Source organism: Macaca nemestrina, chromosome 17 (assembly GCF_043159975.1).
Source record: "Macaca nemestrina isolate mMacNem1 chromosome 17, mMacNem.hap1, whole genome shotgun sequence".
NCBI classification, from domain to species: Eukaryota; Metazoa; Chordata; class Mammalia; order Primates; family Cercopithecidae; genus Macaca; species Macaca nemestrina.
Genome location: NC_092141.1, coordinates 59622859 through 59641268, shown reverse-complemented (window position 1 = coordinate 59641268; position 18410 = coordinate 59622859).

The window sequence follows — 18410 nt, the reverse complement described above, 5'->3', positions numbered from 1 at the left end:
CGGGGCTATACAGGTCCCAGTGGTGGAAGCATGAGATGTCCCAGGACTCCCTAGTCACCCCCACGAGTCACCTCAAACCCACATCCAGCCGACTGCACAAGCACAGCTTCTAGACAGTGCCCACCTCTGCCCCTTCCTTCCACCCAGACTGCAGGCCCTTCAATAGGTAACAATTCTAGAGCCTCCCCGTCTCCCCAGCACCCTTCACTCCCACACACCCTCCAGCCCTCTTTGCCCCACTCCATCCGCAGCCTCAGGAGACTCCCTGTGCTCCCCCATACACCAACCATTTCCCACTTAAAGCTTCTGCTGCTTTCTTCTTTTGTCCCCAGGAAGAGAAAACCTTATTTCTTTTCCTTTTTGATTAACTTTATTGGATCTTCTTTTTTAATTACAAACCATAGTACTCCCTGTTCTTTGTAACAGCTTAAACAAACCAGAGGTATCTAAAGAAAAAGTTGACAATCGCTTTCCCTTTCCAGTCCCCCTTCGCCAGTCACTAATGTGGCTGAAGGAGTGTTGTTCGCCTTGGGTTTCTCTCAGGACCTTCGTTAAACAAGTAAGAAGGATTGAGACCTACTATGTGTTGGGCTCTGGGCTAAGCCTGGCTACAAGAGCCAACAAGTCAGCAGCCATGGAGCCCAGTGCCCTGATGGGGCCTCGATTCTAGTGGAGGGGAGGAGAATCTTTCAAATGGTGATGAATTCTTGGGGAGAAAGGATGGTGGGGTAATGGGTGATGGACTGGAAGTCACGTGACCTGGAGCGGAAGTAAAATGCCATTTTCCACCTGCGCAGGTGGGATTGCCAGGAAAGGGCTCTCTGAGGAGGGACATTTGAGTGGAGCTCCAATAGAGGGCACTGTAGGCCACCATAAGAAACTTGAACGTTATTCTGAGGGCATCGAAAAGCCACTGAGGGAAGGGAGGGGACCTGATGTGATGTGCGCTGCCCAAGGACCCCTCGGGTGTCCACTGAGTGGAGAACAGATTGAGAGTGGGACAGTGTAGCTGGCAGGAAACAAATTAGATAGACAGGTAGATAATGGATAGATAAATCAGTAGATAACTGATAGATCAAGAGATATGTTGATCAATAGATAATAAATGGTTGATAATTGATTGAACTATAGATAATCGATAGCTATAGATAGATAAGGATTGACCTATAAAATAGATATTCCTTCTATGTATTTATTTATTTTGAGACAGGGTCTGACTCTGATGCCCAGGCTGGAGTACAGTGGCATGATCACAGCTCACTGCAGCGTCAAGCTCCTGGGATCAAGCGATCCTCCCATCTCAGCCTCCTGAGTACCTAAGACTGCAGGCACACACCACCACGCCCAGAAAATTTTAAAAAATTTTTTTTGTAGAGACAAGGTTTCACCATGTTACCTAGGCTGGTCTCAAACTCCTGGGCTCAATCCATCACCCTTCCTCAGCCTCCCAAAGTGCTGGGATTACAGGTGTGAGCCACCAAGCTCAGCCTTCTTTTTAAGTAAAAATGGGCCCAATGGCACAAATTGCCCTGCTCCTGCCCCTTTTCCTTCTGGTAATTCCAAGTCAAAACACGCTCATCCACTCCAAGGGGGCAGCAATTCACCCTCTGGGCAGCCCCACAGCTGCCACAACCCTGGCTATTCATCAACCTTTTGGTTTTTCCAATCCACAGGGTTACAAACACCACCCCCCACCACACACACACACACACACACGCCAATTTGAGCAACAAAAATGTATTGGATTATGACTTAAAGCATAAAATAAATACCGATTAGTCCACACTGATATGTGTAAATGATTGAATAAATTAATAAGTGGGGGCCAGGCACGGTGACTCATGCCTGTAATCTCAGCACTTTGGGAAGCTGAGGTGGGCAGATCACTTGAGGTCAGGAGTTCAAGACCAGACTGGTCAACATGGTGAAACTCCATCTCTACTAAAAATACAAAAATTACCTGGGCATGGTGGCGGACTCCTGTAATCCCAGCTACTCAGGAGGCGGAGGCAGGAGAATCACTTGAACCTGGGAGGCAGAGGTTGCAGTGAGCCGAGATCATGCCACTGCGCTCTAGCCTGGGTGACAGACCGAGACTCCATGTCAAAAAAACAATTAATAAGTGGGAGAGAAGAGACAAATCTCTCATGCTGGATTCCAAATAAATTATGTAGCGACTTCGCCTTAAAAGAGGGGAACATTACTCCCCACTGTGGGGTGCACATCAGGACTTCCTTCTAAATAGCACTGTATGGAGAGTAACTCTGCAGTGGAGACACTGACCAAGATGACACCAGCCAGGGGATCAAGGTCAGTACCAACAGTTCTGTGGCTCCTTGATGTGATGAGAGAAATGGCACTTTACCTCTGTGGTCTTCCTCTCAAAAACCCACAGCCCCAACTATGAGAAAAACATCAGACAAACTCCAGCAGAGCAGTACCCTACAATATCCTTGACCAGTACTCCTCAAACTGTAAAGGTCACCAAAAACAAAGAAGGTCTGAGAAATGGCCTCCGCTGAGAGAAGCCTCAGGGAGAATGACAACTAGAAGTCATGAGGCATTTGGCAATGATGGATCCTGCAACAGAAAAAAGGACACTAGGCAAAAACTAAGGCATTTTAATTAACTATGGACTTGAGTTAATAAGCATATATAAACATTGGTTCACTGTAACATGTATCATACTAAAGTAAGTTGTTGATAATGGGGAAACAGAGTTGGGAGGTACTGATGGGAACTCTCTGTACCGTCTGCTCAACTTTTTTCCATAAGTGTAAAACAACTCTAAAAAATTGTCCATTAATTTTTAAAATGCACATTTCATTGCTGTTTTATTTTTATTTTTTATTTTTTTGCGAGACAGTGTCTCACTCTCTCGCCCAGGCTGGAGTGCAGTGACACAATCTCATTTCACCGCAACCTCTGCCTCCCAGGCTCAAGGGATTCTCCTGTCTCAGCCTCCCAAGTAGATGGGATTACAGGCAACTGCCACCACGCCAGGCTAATTTTTGTATTTTTAGTAGAGAAGGGATTTCACCACGTTGACCAGGCTGGTCTCGAACTCCTGACCTTAGGTGATCCACCCGCCTTGGCCTCCCAAAGTGCTGGGATTACAGGCGGGAGCTATCGCACCCGGCCTCATCGTTTTTTTAAGTGGTATTTCCCTGACTCCTACTGAGGCTGAATCTCTTTTCGCATAGACTAGTACACCTTGCCTTATTTCGTTTCACTTTATTGTGCTTCACAAATATTGTGTTTTTTACAAATTGAAGGTTTGAGACAACTCCACATTGAGCTAGTCTATTGGCACCATTTTTCCAATAGCATGTACTTACTTTGTGTCTCTGTATCACATTTTGGTAACTCTTGCAATATTTAAAACTTTTTCACTATTATTATTTTATTTATTTATTTATTTATGTTTTTGAGACAGAGTCTCACTCTGTCACCCAGGCTGGAGTGCAGTGGCATGATCTTGGCTCACTGCACCCTCTGCCTCCCGGGTTCAAGTGATTCTCCTGCCTCCGCCTCCTGAGTAGCTGGGATTACAGGTGCACACCACCACGCCCGGTTAATTTTTGTATTTTTAGTAGAGACAGGGTTTCATCATGTTGGCCAGGCTGGTCTCGAACTCTTGACCTCAAGTGATTCACCCACTTCAGCCTCCCAAAGTGCTGGGATTACAGACGTGAACCACCGCATCCAGCCTCAGTATTATTATATGTGTTATGATGATCTGTGATTGGTGACTTTTAATGTTATTATTGTAATTGTTTTGGGGTGCCACAAGCTACACCCATATAAGATGGTAAACTTAAATGATTAAAGTTGTGTGTGTTCTGACTGCTCCAACTGGCCATCCTCACATCTCTCTCCCTCTCCTTGGGCGTTCCTATTCCTTTAGACCCATTATTAAGATAAGGCCAATTTATAACCCTCTAAGTATTCAAGTGAAAGAAAGACATATCTCTCAATTTAAATCAAAAGCTAGGAATGATTAAACTTAGTGAGGAAGGCATGTTGAAAGCCAAGACAGGCTGAAAGTTAGGCCTCTTGCACCAGCCAAGTTGCAAATGCAACTTGGAGAACCTCAAGGGAAAGCTCTTGAAGGAAATTAAAAGTGCTACTCCAGTGAACCCACAGACAATAAGAAAGTGAAACAGAAATCAATGTTGTATCTCTTTGCTGAGGTGGAGAAAGTTTGAGTGGTCTGGATAGAAGATCAAATCAGCCACAACATTCCCTTAAGCCAAAGCCTAATCCAGACCCAGGCTCTAACTCTTTCAGTTCTGTGAAGGCTGAGAGGTGAAGAAGCTGCAGAAGAAAAGTTGGAAGCTAGCAGCGGTGGATTCATGAAGTTTAAGGAAGGAACACATCTCCAGAACAAAAAAAGTGCAAGATGAAGCAGCAAGTTCTGATGTAGAAGCTGTAGCAAGTTACCCGGATGTAGCTAAATAACGGATGAAAGCGGCTACACTCAACAACAGACTTTCAGTGTAGATGAAACAGCCTTCTATTGGAAGAAGATGCCATCCAGGACTTTCATAGCTAAGAAGAAAACTTAATGCCTGGCTTCAAACTTTAAACGACAGGCTGACTCTCTTGTTAGGGGCTAATGCAGCTGGTGACATGAAGTTGAAGACAGTGTTCATTTATCATTCTGGAAATCCCAGGGCCCTTAAGAATTCTGCCAAATCGACTCTGCTTGTGCTTTAGAAATAGAACAAAGCCGGCACAGATGTTTCCAGCATGGTTTACTGAATATTTTAAGCCCACTGTTGAGACCCACCACTCAAAACAAAAAGATTCCTTTCAAAATATTATTGTTCATTGACAATGCACCTGATCACCCAAGAGCTCTGACAGAGATGTGCAAATGCTGTTGTCATGCCTCACGCAGCATCCATTCTGCAGTCCATGGATCAAGGAGTAATGTCAACTTTCAAGGCTTATTAAGAATTCCATTTCAGGCCAGATGCGGTGGCTTACGCCTGTAATCCCAGCACTTTGGGAGGCTGAGGCGGGTGGATCACAAGAGGTCAGGAGTTCGAGACCAGCCTGACCAACATGGAGAAACGCTGTCTCTACTAAAAATGCAAAATTAGCCGGGTGTGGTGGTGCATGCCTGTAGTCTCAGCTACTCGGGAGGCTGAGGCAGGAGAATCGCTTGAACCTGGGAGATGGAGGTTGTGGTGAGCCGAGATCACGCCATTGCACTCCAGCCTGGGCAACAAGAGCAAAAAAAACTCCGTCTCAAAAAAAAAAAAAAAAGAATCCAATTTCATAAAGCTGTAGCTGCCTTAGGTAGTAATTCCTCTCATGGATCTGGGCAAAGTAAATTGAAAACCTGAGCCAGGCATAGTGGCTCATGCCTATAATTCCAACACCTTGGGAGGCTGAGGCAGGAGGACTGCTTGAGGTCAGGAGTTTGAGACCAGTGTGGGCAACATAGCAAAACCCTGTTTCTACCAAAAAAAAAAAAAAAAAAAAAAAATTAGCCAGGCATGATGGCTTGAGCCTGTAGTCTCAGCTACCTGGAGGCTGAGATGAGAGGATCATCTGAGCCAGAAGATTGAGGCCACAGTGAGCTATGGTCATGCCGCTGTACTCCAGCCACGGCAACAGAATGAGACCTTGTCTCAAAAAAGGAAAAAAAAGGCCAGGCATGGTGGCTCACACCTGTAATCCTAGCACTTTGGGAGGCTGAGGCAGGCAGATCACCTGAGGTCAGGAGCTCCAGACCAGTCTGGCCAACATGGTGAAACCCCGTCTCTATTAAAAATACAAATATTTGGCCGGGTGCGGTGGCTCAAGCCTGTAATCCCAGCACTTTGGGAGGCCGAGACGGGCGGATCACGAGGTCAGGAGATCGAGACCATCCTGGCTAACACGGTGAAACCCCGTCTCTACTAAAAAATACAAAAAACTAGCCGGGCGAAGTGGCGGGTGCCTGTAGTCCCAGCTACTCAGGAGGCTGAGGCAGGAGAATGGCGTGAACCCGAGAGGAGGAGCTTGCAGTGAGCTGAGATCCGGCCACTGCACTCCAGCCTGGGTGACAGAGCAAGACTCCGTCTCAAAAAAAAAAAAAAAAATACAAATATTCGCCGGCTGTGGTGGCATGTGCCTGTGGTCCCAGCTACTCGAGAGGCTGGGGCAGGAGAATCGCTTGAACCTGGGAGGCAGAGGTTGCAGTGAGCCAAGATTGCACCATTGCACTCCAGTCTGGGCAACAGAGTGAGACCGTCTCAAAAAAAGAAAAAAAAGAAAAAGAAAAAGAAAAAAGAGAAAAAGAAAAAGAAAAAAGAAAAAAAGAAAAAGAAGAAAAAACCTCCTGGAGAGGATTCACCATTCTAGATGACCTTCAGAACATTCATGATTCGGCCCGGCGCGGTGGTTCATGCCTATAATCCCAGCACTTTGGGAGGCTGAGGCAGGCAGATCACCTGAGATCAGGAGTTCAAGACAGTCTGGCCAAGCTGGTGAAACCCCGTCTCCACTAAAAATACAAAAATTAGCTGAGTGTGGAGGCAGGCGCCTGTAATCCCAGCTACTCAGGAGGCTGAGGCAGGAGAATCGCTTGAACCCAGGAGGCAGAGGTTGCAGTGAGCCGAGATCGCGCCACTGCACTCCAGCCTGGGAGACAAGAGCGAGACTTCGTCCACCGCCCTCCCCACCCCCCGCCAAAAAAAAGAACATTCATGATTCATGCGAGGAGGTCAAAATATCAATATTAACAGGAGTTTAGAAGAGGTTGATTTCAACCCTTGTGGATGACTTTAAAGGTTTCAAGACCAGTGGAGGAAGTAACTGCACATTTGGTGGAAATAGCAAGAGAACTAGAAGCAGACCCTGACGATGTGACTGAATTGCTGCAATCTCATAATAAAATCGGATGAGTAAGGAATTGCTTCTTATGGATGAGCAAAAAAAGTGGTTTATTGAGATGGAATCTATTCCTCCTCAAGAGGCTGTGAACATTGTTGAAATAACAACAAAGGACTTAGAAAATTCCATAAACTTAGTTGATAAAGTAGTGGCAGAATTTGAGAGGACTGACTGCAATTTTGAAAGAAGTTCTACTATGGGTAAAATGCTATGAAATGCTATAGAGAAATAGTTTCATGAATGGAAGAGTCAGTCAATGCAATCCCCACCCTACAAAGGCCTCCACAACTTCATTGTTGTCTGGTGTTAAGAAATTGCAACCAGGCGCGGTGGCTCACGCCTGTAATCCCAGAACTTTGAGAGGCCAAGGCGGGCAGATCACCTGAGGTCAGGAATTCGAGACCAGCCTGGCCAATATGGCAAAACCCTGTCTTTACTAAAAATACAAAAATGAGCCAGGTGTGGTGGTGCACACCTGTAATCCCAGCTATTCGGCAGGCTGGGGCAAGAGAACTGCTTGAACCCAAGAGGCAGAGGTTGCAGTGAGCCAAGATCACGCCACTGCACTCTAGCCTGGGTGACAGAGCCAGACTCCATCTCAAAAAAAAAGAAAGAAAGAAAGAAAAGAAAAAAGAAAAAATTGCAACCAGGGGCAGTGGCTCACACCTATAATCCCAGCGCTTTGAGAGGCCAAGGCAAAAGGATCACAACAACTTACCAGGAGTTCGAGACCAGTCTGTACCACATGGTGAAACTCTGTCTCTACAGAAAAAGATACAAAAAATTCCATCTTGGTTAACATGGTAAAACCCCATCTCTACTAAAAATACAAAAAATTAGCCGGGCGTGGTGGCGGGTGCCTGTAGTCCCAGCTACTCGGGAGGCTGAGGCAGGAGAATGGCGTGAACCTGGGAGGTGGAGCTTGTAGTGATCCGAGATTGCACCACTGCACTCCAGCCTGGGTGACAGACTGAGATTCCATCTAAAAAAAAAAAAAAAATTACCCAGGTGTGGTGGCATGTACCTGTAGTCCCAGCTACTAGGGAGACTGAGGCAGGAGGATGGCTTGAGCCTGGGAGGTTGAGGCTGCAGTTAGTCATGATCATGCCACTGCACTCCAGCTTGGGTGACAAAGTGAGACCCTCTTTCAAAAAAAAATTGAAATTGCTGCCGTGACCCCAGTCTTCAGCAATCACCACCCTGATCAGTCAGCAGCTATCAACATCGAGGGGAGACTCTCCACCAGCAAAAAGAGTGCGACTCTCTGAAGGCTCAGATGATAGTTAGCATATTTTAGCACTATAGTACTCTGTAATTAAGCTAGGTACATTTTTAGACATATGCCATTGCACACTTAATAGACTACAGTGTGGTGTAAACATAACTTTTATATGCACTGTGAAACCAAAATATCCGTGTGACTCACTTTATTATGATATTCACTTTATTGCTGTGGTCTGGAACTGAACCTGCAGTATCTCCAAGGTATGCTTGTATATTCTTCTGTAACTGTTTGTTCATACCTCTACTTTCAATTTTTTTTTGTCTTTTAAAAACGATTTATAGTTTTTTCATAGAAAGGATACTAATCCTGGCCGGGCACGATAGCTCACACCTGTAATCCCAGCATTTTGGTGGCTGAGGTGGGCGGATCACCTGAGGTCAAGAGGTGATCCTGACCAGCCTGGCAAACATGGCGAAACCCCATCTCTACTAAAAATACAAAAATTAGCCGGGTGTGGTGGCAGGTGCCTGTAGTCCCTGCTACTCAGAAGGCTGAGGCAGGAGAATCGCTTGAACCCAGGAGGTGGAGGTTGCAGTGAGCCGAGATCCCGCCACCGCACTCTAGCCCAGGCAACAGAGTGACTCGGTCTCCAAAAAAAAAAAAAAGGAAAAAGGAAGATATTAATCCTTTGTCTGTTACACACATTGCAAATATTACTTTGGTCTATATTTTTTTACCTCTTTATTTTGTTTACAGGACCTTATGTCACTCAGAAATACTTTTTCATAATCAAATCTCTCACCGCTTCTCTTTTTGGTGGCTTCTTAGTTTCCTGTCTTACTTAAAAATAACTTCCTCACCCACAAGGGAAAAGAATTAGTCTTCTAAATTTTCTTCTAATATTTTTAGTTACTTCTAATATATTTAGATTTTTACTTTAAATCTTTAGTCCATCTGGGATCTATTTTGTAGGTGTTATCAGATGGGAGGGGGGATTTGACTTTATTTTCTCCCAGATGGATCACGGATATGGCAGCATCATTTATTAAATAAACTGACTTTTGCCCTAAATTGGCATGTCCCCTTGAACAGATAATAAATTTCCATATAGATCCTTGGATCTGCTTCCAGGAGACCATCTTCCCCAGTTCTCCATGAGGTCATCAACATCCAGCTCAAAAGTCCACACCCACCTTCTTAAAGGCTGTTCCTACCTCCCCTAGTCCTCCCATCTGAAATCAACATTTTCCCCAAGTGTATTCTCATAGAACTCATTCATTGCACACACATTTACTGAGCTCCCCCTGGGTGTCAGGTGCTGGACTAGAGATGACTGTCCCTGTCTTCTAGGAGTTCAAGCCGGGGGCGGGAGGAAAGCCGAGAACTGAGTATAATGATGCTTGAGGACAGGTGACTGGGGTTACAGTGGTGGGAGGGGTGTCAATTCCATTTCAGAAAAGCTTCCAGGAGGAAGTGATATCTGAGCTCGGTTAAGCCTCAAATGGTGAGTAGGTGTTTGCCAGACAGCCAAGAAGGAAAGGGGGGGTCAGGTGGAGGGAACAGTGTGTACAAAGGCACAGAAAGCCTGCTGCGTTCGGGGAGCTGCAAATGGTTCAGAGGCCACCGTGAAGGGAGGACAGAGGAAGGGAAAGTGGAAAGGCGCTGGCGGGTGAGCAGGTCTGAGCGCCCTGGCGTAGGCGTGCTGACGGGTTTGGACTCTCTCCTGAGAGGCAGTATGTTGCGATGAGGATGCCAGTACTCCTTCTTCCACACCAACATTCCACCTGTGCTCGCATGTACTTAGTGCTTTTCTTTCAATCAACTACTTTTCTTTCCTCAAAATAAATGTATTTTAAAGGAACACTTTGTATCATTCCCATAAATGAGAAACCAGTATCCCTTGCCAGAAACAAAATAGAAGAAAAGCCTTTAAAAAGAAACATATTTCTATTAAAATTTAAAATGTTCATTTGTACTATTTTAAAACAGAGAGAGGACTCTCCCAGCCAATGCATGCCTACCTCATTTCAGGAAATGCTGGCATGGGAAAACCATGGGTGCCCGCATCCAGGCTGCCTGGGTTCCAACCCCAGCTCTGAGGAGCACTCACGAGGGGTCCTTGGGGAAGTCACCTCCTTTTCCTATGCCTCAGTTCTCTCATCTGTCAAACGTGGCAATAACAGGACCTACCTCATTCGGTTGTGCAACTCAGTGAGAGAATGTGGGGAGTGTTTAGTGAATACGCCTTGGCTAGTTTGGGGCCATGAAAAGCCCTCCATGCATTTGAACCAGAAGAGGGGCACTGCTTAGTCTGCATCTTAGAACTGGATCTCCCTCTGGCTGTAGGGTAAGGAGGGGCCGGGAGAGACCAGTCAGAGGCTGCCGTGGTTCCGAGAAGCAATGATGGAGATCTGAAGTCTGCAAAAAGGGTGGAGAGGAAGATGCAATTGGGTACTGGGGATAGAGACCAGAGGCAAAGCTGGCACCGAGATTCTAATGAGGGGAAGCGTTGGGCCCTTGGTGGAGTAGGGACCACAGGGGTTCACATATTTCTGGGACAGGATGTGTCTAGTACCCAATTTACATACCTTGAGCTGGGGGAATCCATGTGTCTGGAGGCAGGTGACCTCAGGCCCGGTGTTCAGGAGTGAGTAGGCTGTGCCCATGGGCCAAGGTCAGGCACCTCACCAGCCCCCGCACCCCTGGAACTGGCAGGTGCTGAGTTTGCATGAAGTGGTTGTGGCAGCCATGCCTCCATGGTGGTCCAGGGATGAGCAGGGGTCAGAAGTGTTTTCCAGGTGGCATCCCTCCTGCTCCTTTGCCCAGTCCTCTGCTGATCCTTTAGGCCTGGTGGCTGCCACTGAGCCCTCCAGAGAGCACTGGGCCTGGGACCCCAATCAGGCTTCAGCCACTCTCAGGGCCATTTCCCTGCCATGTACTGCCCTCCATGGCCCCATTGAAATCTTAAGAGGCTGGGGCACTAAAGGAGGACAAGGATGACCCCAAAAGCGGTGGAGGAAGGAACTCGGGAAGTCTTCCTTCCGAACTCTCTGAGATCTCTTCTGGCGTCCACCCCAGCTGGGCCCCTTGCTGGGTGCCCCTCCACTCCCCACACCTCCACCTCTGGTATGATGTAGAATCAGAAGATCCTAGATTCCATCTCCCCAGTAGAAGCCCAGGTCAGCGCTGCTCTGAGAGGCCCTTCTACCTCGTGGGTCCTCCTGACAGGGTCCGCTGCTCCCCTCCACCACCACTCACTGGTGCCCAGCGGTGCCCCACAGAGAGGAGCTTCTCAGTGGGCGTTCCTGGAAAGGAGGTGTGCGGTCGAGTGGAGGTCGCGGTTATCCCTCCCGCCACCGCCAGGCGTCACCACCGGCCCGGAAATGAAAGGCACAGCCAGGCGGGTATGGACGCTGGGGGAACCGTCAGCCTCGGGACTGGCTGAAGCGCCTGGGCAGGACTGGCGGGGTGGCCAAGGACGTTCGGAGATGGCTGCCATTTGGCGCTCTGACCCCAATGTCCATCGGGAGTCCAAAGAGGCACGCGCCCCTGAATTCAGGCCGCTGTGGCCGCGACACACGCCAAGCCCGAGGGCCAGGGGTGCAGAGGGGGTCCAGACCCTGGACCCCCAACCTGGGCCCCTTGAGTGTAAAGGAAGCGGGGACTTCTCGCTGTATGCGTTATATAGACCTGTTTCACAAATAAAGAACCCGAGCCTCAGTTTCGTATCCCAAGTGGCACCAACCCCATGACCCGCTCCAGTCGAGACTATTTCCAGAAATGCGATCTCCTAGCACTACAGCGACACTTGGAAGTCTATGGCTGAACGAGTAAATGAATGCGAATATAACAACAACCAGCACTTACTGAGCACCTACTGTGTGCCAGACGCTGTTCTCAACAGTCTAAAATGTGGATACTCTTATTATTCCCACGAAGAAACTGAGGCACAGAGAGGTGACGTAATTTGCCAGACGACACAGTGGCAAATCCAGGATGGGGACCCAGGCGATCTGGTTCCAGAGATCAAGCTTAGGCTCATAACAACGCCTCTCTGTAGCAAATGCTTTTTTTTTTATTTTTTTAGACATGAGGTCTCTCTCAGTCACCCAGGCAGGATTGCAGTGGCGCTATCACAGCTCACTGCATCCTCGACCTCCCGGGCTCAAGCGATCCTCCCCCCTCAGCCTCCCGAGTAGCTGGGACTACAGGTGTGTACCACCACGTCCGGCTAATTTTTGTATCTATCTATCTATATATAGAGATATACACACAAAAGTGGCGTGAGGCACCGCGCCCGGCCGCCATTCGGTTTTGTTGTTGTTGTTTGTTTGTTTGATTTGTTTTGTTTTTTGAGACAGAGTCTCGCTCCGTCACCCAGGCTGGAGTGCAATGGTGAGATCTCGGCTCATTGCAACCTCTACCTCCCGGGTTCAAGTGATTCTCCTGCCTCAGCCTCCCGAGTAGCTGGGATTACAAGTGCGCACTCCCAAGCCCGGCTAATTTTTGTATTTTTAGTAGAGATGGAGTTTCGTCATGTTGGCCAGACTGGTCTCGAACTCCTGACCTCTGGTGATCCGCCCGCCTCGGCCTCCCAGAGTGCTGGGATTACAGGCGTGAGCCACCGCGCCCGGCCCGCCATTCGTTTTTTAAGTTGTCTTTATTAAGCGCCGCTGTGCGCCGGGCACCAGGAGTGTAAAGGGTCTGCGTCCCAGCAGGCGAGTGAGCAGAGCGCGTGGCGGGCGCGGCGGGGGTCTCACCTTCTCCCCCTCCAAGCGCCCACGGGAGGCGCCCCGAGTGCCCACCAGGTGGCGCGCTGACCCCACTCGCCTCCCACGCGCCACACCCGCTCGGTCTCTCCATCGCCCCCTGCGGAGCTGGCGAGGACCGCAACGACTTGGGTCCAGCCGACAGGTGGCCGAGGGGGCAGTCACTGACCTGGTGCCAGGTGTCCCTGGCTCCCTGCCAGGTGCCCTGCAGTCTAGCAGCCCTGCTCAGGCTCTGCTTTCTTCCCTTGCTTCTTACCTCCGAAGACACTGAAGTGTAGGGAGGAGCCCCGAACGACCCCTTCCCGCCAGTGCTTCACTGGGGACAGAGCACTTTCTACCGGCTACGTGCCCAGGAGTACGCGTCTCATACTCCTCACGTCCTCACCCCAGGAGGCGGGCAGGATGATCCCCCTTTGCAGATGAGGAGGCTACCGCCCAAGAAGAGGAGAGACTGCCCCCAGATCACCCTGACCGCAGAGACTGCCCCAGATCATGCTGGCCAGAGAGCGAGACCCCCATGTGTGCGCTCTGGGATGTCAGTGGCAACACCCCTTGGGGCCTTTCGGGCCAGAGGTTCCTCTATTCCCCTGGCTCCCTCACCCCCTGCTCCTGTCCTCCCCATCTTTCCTCTTCCCTTCCTATGCGGCCTCCCCGGGCTTTGCTCTGCTCTCTACAAGCTCCCGATACTCACCTCAGATGACTCTCCGGGCTCACACACCTCCCAGTCTCGTCCCTCCAGTCTGACCTCCATTGTGCACCCTGCTATTCACCTGAGCACCCTCAAGCCCCTTGCAGGCCCCCTCTCCAGGATGAGATGCCACATCACCCCTGCACACCTGTGCTCCCTAAGCTAGCATGCTTAGGGGTCCTCTTTGACTCCTCACCCCCATGTCCTAGTCTGTCCCCTCTCCATTCCACCCCTTAGACATCTTTCAAGGTCATCCCTTCTTTCCAGCAGATGCCTCTGCTCTGATTCAGGCCACCATCGCCTCCCAGGCTCTAGTTTCACCCACCCTCTCAGACCCACCCTCCACACTGCTGCCAGAATGGTCTTTCCAGAGATCTTCCTAAAGTGCGAATCCCAGCCGTGTTTAAACCTCATAATCAAAACAGAAACAAAGACAACTTAACCACAGGATGAAACCCTAAACCCTTAGCTAGACCCGTAAAGCCCTGCATGGTCTGGCCCCCGCCACCTCTCTGGCGGTGTTGTGTCCTTCTCCCCGCATTCACTAAGCTCAGCTCCCTTCAGCTCCTCCAAAGCACCAAGTTCTTCCTAGGCTCAGGGTCTCAGCAGGTGCAGCTCCTCTATCCAGCTTTTCATCCTTTAGATCCCAGCTGAAAGGTCACATTCTCACAGAGGCATTCCCTGACCCCTCCCAGGTAAATTAAGATCCCTCCTTAGTTTATCTTTTGCTTGGAATTTGCTGTTCTTCTTCCCCCATACCTCTTGCCAACACATCTCAGAGCTTATGTTTTCATGTGCTTAGTTATTTAATGTCTGTCTCTCCTATAGCCCAAATTCTCCATGCAAATAGGACTGCAGTCTCTCCTGTTCACACTGTACCTCCACACCAGCCCAGGACCGGACATAAAAGTAGACACTTGATAAGTATTTGTGGAACAAATGAATCTTTCATCTCGTCCTCATCAGAACCCCATTCCCAGGCTTTCTTTCATCTCTGGCCTTTGTAAGAGTTGCTTCCTCTGCCTGGAAGGTTCTTTCCATTCCCTCCCACCTGGGCAGATCCACACGTCATTTAAGATTAATCTCTCTGCAACCTGCCCATCGCCCCCTCATTTGAATTAGGGTTTCCCTCCAGGCCCCCTTGGTACCCTATACATAGCACTCTATCCTAACACTTTAAAATTGCAAATTGCCAGCTAAACATGAGAGATTATCAACAATAATGATCTACTCTCGCTCTCCCCCAGACCTCTCCACTGTAGCTGGCTCAAGGGCATCACTCTCTCTGCTTTTCAAACCATTAGGAACCCCATTTCCCATTCATTCACGAGGCACTGCTCAGGTACCCACTGTGTTGTGTTGTTTTCCTTCCGGCAGCACTGGGGAAGCATGGAGGAAGGAAGCAATATAGACAGGATTCTTCCAAGGGTGAGAGGGAAGCAGGTGAAAACAACAGGGGTGCTCAGCAAATGCCCAGCCACCCCCTTCCAGGGTGCAAATGGGCACAGGGAAGGCTGGAGGCAGAGGGGTCTACCTAAAGCGCTCAGTTCTGCCCCCATCACTGAGCATCTGCTATGTGCAGGGTATGGCTGGGGAGGGGTGGGGAATACGGAGAGGTGTGCCTGAATGGCAGACACATCACCTCTAGCACAGCTGTGAGTGTGCTTGGTGCAGAGTTTACGTGTCTTGGATCTGTCTTCCCAACCTGGGAGTGCTGGAGGGCCCAAGGTTGGGAACAGTTGTTGTCAAACCTCAGCCAAACCTAGTGGTCACTTTTCTGTCTCTCCCTTGCCAGGTCTCTCTGCTGTGGTTCATTCCCCCCTTCCTGACACTCCCCACACCCAGGTCTAGAGGCCACCTTCATCAGCATCACTTGGGTGGGGACAGGAGCTTATGTAATATGTAGTCCTGGGTTCCTGTCTACCAACTAAGGCTCTCTGGGGATGGGACCCCAGAATCTGCATGGTGCATACTCCACACCATGTCCACTCTGCTTGGCACTTTGGGCGTGAAAACCCCACTTCTCCTGTGGCTTCAGGATCAGCCCCAGCTGTCCTCCTAGCCCCTGGCTCCCTGTTCCTCCCTGGAAGCCTTTGGGGGTTCTTTTCCTCTGACCACCTTACCTTAAATGCCAGGGTGCCCAGTGCTCCTCTGGCACCCTCCATACCTCCAGCACCCCAGGCTAGACTTTCTCCTGCCCCTGGGTGGCTGACAGCACACAGACTTGACATGGTCAAAGATGACCCTCCCACCCTCACCACAGACCCCATCCCTCTCCTCCCACCTATGGTACCCACCTCGTCAACTATCCAGCCTGTTGCTCAAGCCAGGGAACTGGGTATCACACCTGCCTTCCTCTCTGCCTTCCTGCCTCACCTCAGTAACAACCAAATCCCGATCATTTTGCCTTCTAAAGCTGCCTTCAGCCTGCCTGCCCCCTGCCCCCAAACCACTGCATTTGTCTCCTAATGATTTCCTCTCCTCTCCCTCCCTCTAGTCCAGGGGATTCTCCAAAAGCTTTTAAAATGCAAATCTAACTATAATCACAGCCCCATTAAAATCCTTCAAACATTCCTTGTAAACAAAGATCCCAACCCCTTGACCCTCCATCATCTGGCCCCAGCCTCCCCTCCTCCCACTCTGTGCTCCGGGAACAGCAAACTGCTTCCAGTTCCAGCCTCCAGACCTTTAGTCATTCAGTGCCCTCTGCCAGGAATAGCCCTTGCCAGGCGGGCTCTTTCCTCACAACTGCAGTATCACCTCCTCCAGGAAGCCATCTCTGACCCTCCCGCCCCTGCCCCCAGCTTCCTCGGTGCATCCATAATGTCTTCCTTGTTCAAGGATCTGTTATGCCACTCACCACACTGAGTTATAATTATCGATTTTCATGTCTCTGTTCCATACTTGCCGATGAGATCCTTGAGGGCAGGGACGGTGTCCCATTCATCTTTATCTCAACCCCTGGCCTGGCGCCTGGCACGGCGGACAGGCTCGGCCAGTGGGTGATGGATAAATGCGGAGGGGAAACTTGAACAAAGTGAGAGCCAGAAATGACCAAGAGGGGAGTAAGGGCAAGCCTGGCAGGAGGAGCAGCCAGAGCAAATGTGTGGGAAGTGGAGGAGCGAGAACTTCCGTTTATTGCACTCCTACGACTGCCCGCCAGCCATTGTGCCTGCGCTTTGTTTGCACATTTTGTCTCATTTGGTTCTTGCAAGAACAGATCAGGAAACGGACATCAGAGAACCAAAGTAACCTGCCCAAGGTCACAGAGCCAGGTCTGGAACAGAATCTGGGACTGTCTGGCCTGAAAACCTGTGCTCTTTCTGCTGGGCCACACAGCTCTCCTAGGGACAGGACCTTCTGGAAACCAGACAAGGAGTGGGCCCAGCTACGCCCCTGCCTAGCTGAGCGCCGGAACCAGCTGCCCACACTCAGGCCAACAGCTTCTCCCTCCCAGCCGGACCAGAGGCTTAGAGGCCAAACAAAGATTTGCCTGTTCCTTCCTCCCCCGGCTATGGAGGGTCTTTGACTAGACATGCACGCCTCCACCCCCCCACCCCCCCACCAGGAAAGAGCTGTTGCATCTTGGTACGGCCCAGGGTGCCTGGAAATGCAGGGGGTTCTGTGATGCTGTCTGGGTTTTGCAGAATCTGTCTCCCTCATCGCACTTGGCCCAGGCTGATATTAAGATTCATCTGCATTCCCCGCGCACCCGCCTGGCAGATGGTGGGGGAGGAGGCTGGGTGCGTGCCGGGGTTGCAGCCACGGGACCAAGCTGGGCCTTGGAGGGCCACAGAGCAGAGTGCCCACCCACTGTGCCCCTTGTGCCCAGCCCAAGCTGGGACCACTTCAAATGATGGGGTGCCTCCTCACCTTCATAGCCTCCAAGGGGTGCCAGGACTTGACCTTTCATTTTTCTAAAGACTAAAGGGACCCTGGAATTCCAGGAGGGAGACCTGAAGATATGGAGTGGGGGTGATGCAGGATGGGCCCCAACTTTGGGAATCTCAGATCAGGGTTGTGTTCTTCCTCCTTGCCCTGGAGGTTTGCAGAGACCCCGCTGGGATAGGAGCCGCTGTCGGCCTGGTGACCCCTGTGGCTTAGAGAGGGCAAGTAGTGAATAATGAAGGGACAGCCTCCAGGAAGGCCTTGCTCCCCTCACTCTCCAGCTTCTCAGGACCTGCCCGCGGCCCCAGAATCTAGCCCGGCTCCTATCAGCCTTTTCAGCTCGGGGGCCCAGCCAAATACTTCCTGTCACAGTGGCTGGACCCAGGAGGTCCAGGGATTATCTCAGCCCCTCCAAGTAAAGTAGAAGAGGGAAGGAGCAGACATCATAACAAAAGGAGTGCAGGCTAGACACCCAGAAGGACTTCCCTCGCGCAGGTTTTGGCTCTTAGAACAGGTTTTGAAAAAAAAGGATCTTTCTTAATTCTAGGATTCCTGAGTTGGGGGCAGGGCAGCAGATTCTTGCTGCCCGCTCCCGGGGAACAGGCGCCCTGCCAGAGGGGTGGAAACGGTAGGGTCCCTATCCCCTGGCCACCACCCTCTCCCTTCCTCTCCAAGAGCTACTCTGCCCCCGCGTGCCGTCCCCTCCGCGCTGGAGAGCCCGCGTCCTAGGCCCCCGGGCTGCGGGCCGGCAGGAGAGGAGTTAACTCCGGAGGTACCGGCTGGGCTCACTGTACCTGCCGCCGCCGCCGCCGCCGGTGGGAGGGACGAGGAAGCGGGAGCCGCCTGGGCGCCAGGAGCGCTCTAGTCTGGCGGGGCGCAGCGCGGGGAGCGGGTAGCCGGGGCTCCGCGCGGCCGGGGGCGTCCGCCAGGGGGCGCGCCGCGACGGGGCGGG